Genomic DNA, 6000 nt, shown 5'->3' on the forward strand with positions numbered 1-6000 from the left:
TATGTGAAGTTATATGAAGTTATCTAGCCATCTAGTTTATTTGATTTATGCACTGGTAAAAATAGAATTCAACTAATATTTATTATATTAGCTTGAAAAAAATTTATTATTACACTTTTAATTTTAATTTTAATTTGTTTTGTTAGCTTTATAAGTCAATTGATTTGTGCCAGTAAAGTGAGGTTATAAACATCTAATAGTCTGTTACATTGGTATACTGATAATCAGTATACTTAGGTACAATACATAGGTATTGTGAAAATCAGTATACTTTTTGTGATCCACAGATTCGGTAGAATCTGGCGCCAAGTTCCGTTCAAATCTGCTGTAAACGGAGCGCCAGACTACCGACTGTGTTTACTGTAAGCAGAACGGTATTTTGAGGTTGCAAAATTTTATTTAATTCTACGGTACTTTTTTTTCCTAAATTGTATATTATAACAGTAATTCATACTTTATTTGACTGTTATAAATTAATTATATTCACTTATAACAATTAATCTACTTGAAATTATTAAATTTAATCAGCACAAACTATAGCAACGCAAAAATTTCGATCCTGACTTTTTTTCGATGGGCAAAGTGATCTGCCACAGACTAAATAATTCGAGAATGCATAGTAATCCTTCATTAGATGGGAAACTACAGTTAAAAAAAGATATTTCACAGCTTGCATCTACACCCGCCAGGGTGCGCTGGAATTATTTTTATATAAACTGTAGTTTTAAGGGGATAGTTTGCTATAAAAAATGCAACCAACGCGAGATTTAATTAAGTTGGTACTAATTGTAAATTTTTATTATAATTACAAAAAATACTAAAATCCGAACAAAAACAGTTTCACTGTAAAAAAATCACGCCAAGTCCACGTTCATAAGACTATTAAGAAAAAAAATTTGTTTTCTTTACTATAAAATAAAAAATTAAAAATCAAGTAACCGATATGATTGTTTATGATTTTCGGAAATTAAAAAATTGTTATAAATTTAAAATTAAGAAAAAATTTTGGAACGTACTTGGTGTGCGTTATTGTGTATTTAAATTTTTTTTAATTTTGCAACTGCGCACACTAAATACGTTCCAAACTTTTTTTAATTTTTAAATTTGTAACAAAATTTTTTAATTTCCGAAAATCATAAACAATCATATCGGTTACTTGGATTTTTTAATTTTTTTATTTTATATATTTTTGTAAAGAAAAAAACAAATTTTTTTTTCTTAATAGTCTTATGAACGTGGACTTGGCGCGATTTTTTTACAGTGAAACTGTTTTTGTTCGGATAATCAAAATACCACGTATTCTTAGTAGCACAATACCAAGTATTCTGATTATCAAAAAAAATATCTTTAGTAGCAAAATACTTTTTTCTCAGTGTAGATTTCTATAGAAATTTGCGAGAAAAACTATTGATTGAATTATTAAATATAGCTCAGGAAAAAAATTTTATTACTTTCGAAATAAATTAACTGTACAGTAAATAAAAATTTTATTTTTTTAATCGATAAGAAAAATAAAAGGAAAAGATCCTTTCTATACTAAGTAGTTTTCTTCTCAAGATAAATCAAAATCGAAACATTAAAATGGCGAACTAAAATAGAAATGACTAAAATATTTGTTAATTTATAAGATAAATAGCTTCCAACGGTTTTTTTTGGTTTTGAAAAGGATTTTATTTATTAACATTTTCTCTCATACATAAATAATTAATAATATCCTTAATTAAAAACTTATACTCTAATTTACATTTTTATTTTGAATTGCCATCAATGATGTTCTTATCAAAAATGAGTAATTAAAAAAATATAAATATTTTCTATATATTATTAATTTACTCTTGATATAAAATAAAAATATTATTAGTAATTTAATTTAAATGAGTAATCCTATGGAAAAATTTTTAATTTAAAAATATAAAAAACTATTGCAATGTTATAACTTCCGATGGTAACTAATCTCAGCGGTCGGGGTTTCATTTAACGTAGGCAATGTAACCTTTTACTTTTATCGACTCATAGTAACTTAACACCTTGCAATAACTCAGAAATTATAAGATCAACTGTATTTATCTTACTTACCATCTTAATTAAAATTTACTACGACATAATTATATAATTGTATTACTGACTATTATTTATCTCGTTCTTTATCATTTTTAGTACATCAAAAACCGGAAAAAATAAATATTAAAACGATTCTTCGATATTCATATTCAGAAGTCGCTGAAATAAATTTCCGGAACATTGTTTCAAAAATTTAGATTCAAATTTTTATAATGTCTATAATTTTTAATCTATAAATTAATACAATAACGATAAAAAAAAATTAAAAATACAATAAACCATTTTTGGAAATTAAAAAAAATCTTGAGCAACTCTTAAGAAATTTTTTTCCAGATGATTTTTATCAAAAGATCTCAAAGCAAAACATATTTTCATAGAATAAAAAATTAGGAGAACGGTTGACCCTAAAGGCCATCCCTGCAACTTCCTGCTGATTCCGTTAATACATGGCCGTTTTTTTTGAGCTCGAAGAGCTCAAAAATACAATCTGTGTGTTGTTTTGAGCTCTCCAAGTTCAAAATGATATCTTTTCTATGCTTTTGAGCTCTTTGAGCTCAAAAGTCTGATGGAGGTTTCATAGAACACTATTTTTTGAATTTTCAAACCGCAATAACTTTTGAATGAATGAACCGATTTTTACGCGGTTGGCGGCATTCTATGCAGTTTTTTAAGCCTCATGAAGAATTTTTAAGTTTCAATTGGTCAAACTAAAAATTTCGGAGTAACTCCGAAAAAACACTTTTTTCGGTTTTCTTTCGTTCACGATATCTCTCGAACGAATCAACCGATTTTGACCGGATTGGAGGCGATCGACGTGGTTTTTCAAGGTTAAGAGCTGATTAGTTTTTGGAATCTATCGGTAGAGCCGTTTAAAAGATATTCCAAAAAAACCACTTCTGAAAAAAATTTTTTTCCTATTTTTTTTCAGATTTCTCCAAATTTATCAAAATCTATCGGTCCGAATCGGTTCAAATTTTCAGGAAATCTAAGTTTGGCGAAGCCTTTTCGAATGTCACCAACCGCGATGAAATCGGTTGAACCGTTCAAAAGTTATAAGAAGTTTACATACTTTTACACACACACACACACACACACACACACACACACACACACACACACACACACACAGACATAGTGACACCCTCGCGGGAATAGTCAGGGAAGCTTCCTAGGACCTCAAAACGTCGAGATCTGATAAACACTCGATTTCGAAAAACGGGGTAAAACCAATAACTTCCCGATTTTTGAAAATTTTCAATTTTCTTAGCGGGAAGTTAAAAATAGATCAATTTTTTCGGGCTAATTAAAAAAAAGTACCGACAAATTTCGACAAAATATCAGGTAGGTACTAAGTACCTACTTGTCAAAAAATCCAAAGACAAGTACCTAAATCGACAAATTTCAGGACTTTCTCATCGCTTTGAAGGAAAAGGCTATCAACAGATATTCGAGTGTTGGGAAAAAGGTTTTCCAATAGAAGTTGAGGTTGTTTGCCACTTAAACTAATGACAGAAACTATAATTGGTATGATTTATCCAGCCATGTAGCCCGTTTCCGATGCATTTATATGCATCAGAAATAACGGCGTCCCACAGCCGCCGCTTGCCACTGACGTTATATTAACTGCATTCTCTTCCGTTCATAATACCATACTACACCAGTAACCACCAGAACGCTAACGTAAACACTGCTACCTTTTATTCACAGATATATCTCTGTTTATACCAGAGAATGCGTAGGAGCGTCTCTTTCTCACCCTACGTCGCGAAATGCCGACAAATATAACCAGGGAACCTCGTCCTTGCAGATAAATTCAAAAACACCTAGAATACTAGCGAGCAGGACATTTCAACATCGCTACTAATATAATGCGTCTGCCCAGCATAGCAGTCGGTAGTCATACCTCTTCTAGTTCTACTTCCACTTCCTCGACTCTTCTCTATCTTGACGCGTAAATTTATAATTTTTATTTTACTTTATTTCATTTCGCTCAAAAATTCAACACACTCGAGTTTTATTTTAATATTTTTCATTTTTACAGTGTTTATCGAGTCGTATGTTGCCGGTTATAATTTAGATTTTTTCACCGGCCGCCCACATCCCACATGTCGGCTAAACATTCTCAGCATTATCCTACGGGCGAGGACACTAAAATTTATTCGCCGGAAAAATTTTAACGTCTCTCTACTCGTTCTATTCTCAACCCGCGAATCGCCCGAAAACCATTTTCTCTTTTATATGTCTCTCTACATCCTCGTCCTCATACTCGATTCTCTTCTCACCATTCTGTATCACCCCCGGCTCCTCCCCTCTCTAGTCCTCTGGATATACCACTGCTACGATTGCCAAGAAACCCAGTCGTACTCTGCATTTTTATTGGCGCATTACGCCGCAGTCGATCCCCAAACCAAAAACAGCCTTACCATCCTCATCTGCTACTTGAGCCTCCTCTTTTCCTCCCGCCGGCTTCCAACCAAAAAATTATTTATGCTTTGATAATTACTTATCTTGTTAAAATTTTACAATGGTTAAATTTATTGAATTTTTACGGTGTAAAAAATCTGGTGCTTAATTATAATAGTATAAATTATAATTTTTACACAGTGTAAATAGAAAAATATTTCAATTTTTATCAGTAAAAAAATAAATGCTGCTAATCTTTACTTTTGATTGTAAAAAATGTTTAATATGTTACTGGCATAAATAAATAAAATTTTGCTTAATTAAATAATGACTATTGTTAAATTGCATTGTACTTTCTTAAATATTGTCATTTTTAAAGATATATAAATAAGCTCATTTCGATGTTATCCTCATCAAGAGCTTTCATTTGAGTACTCACATGCATTTTTGATATATTTGTTATATAGACATATATATAAACTTATGAAATATATGAAAAATTGATGTGGGTACTTAAATGAAAGGTCTTGATGAGTGTAACATCAGGATGAGCTTATATCTTTAAAAATGTCAATAGTTCACAACATACAAGGTAATTTCTGAATTATGTACATCATATATTGTTAAATTATACTGTACTTTCTTAAATATCGACGTTTTTAGAGATATAAGCTCATTTCGATGTTACACTCATCAAGAGCTTTCATTTGAGTACCCACATGCATTTTTGATATATTTTTCATATATACATATATATAATATATATAAATATATGAAAAATTGATGTGGGTACTCAAATGAAAGGTCTCGATGAGTGTAACATCGGGATGAGCTTATATCTTTAAAAATTTCAATAGTTCACAAGACACAAGGTAATGTCTGAATTATGTATCTCATATATTGTTAAATTGCACTGTACTTTCTTAAATATTGACGTTTTTAGAGGTATAAGCTCATTTCGATGTTACACTCATCAAGAGCTTTCATTTGAGTACCCACATGCGTTTTTGATATATTTTTCATATGTACATATATATATAAATATATGAAATATATGAAAAATTGATGTGGGTACTCAAATGAAAGGTCTTGATGAGTGTAACATCGGGATGAGCTTATATCTTTAAAAATGTCAATAGTTCACGAGATACAAGGTCATTTTTAAATTATGTATCAAGAGATAGAGAATTTTTAAACGCAACCTAAATAAATCATCATAAATTGACTATTGGTGAAAATGATATGAACTTTTTCAAGTCTTGTTACAAAATTGTTACTTCGGAAAAGTCGAAAAAATTTTTTGAAACTTTGATTGTACTATCAAAATTATAATCAAAAACTTAAAAGAGTGCAATAACTACTTAAAAAATAGTTTAGAATGTTTGACAATATGGTAATTGACGTAGTCCTCTTAGACCGGTTGCAGGAAGTTTCTTAGGACCAAGACTCGAGAAGAGAGGGTAAAAGCGCTTTCAGAGTTTCCGGCTCTCGACTATCGATCTCGGTGGTCCTACCACCGCGTCTGTATCTGTATCT

The sequence above is a fragment of the Cotesia glomerata genome, linkage group LG6, assembly GCF_020080835.1.
Source record: "Cotesia glomerata isolate CgM1 linkage group LG6, MPM_Cglom_v2.3, whole genome shotgun sequence".
NCBI classification, from domain to species: domain Eukaryota; kingdom Metazoa; phylum Arthropoda; class Insecta; order Hymenoptera; family Braconidae; genus Cotesia; species Cotesia glomerata.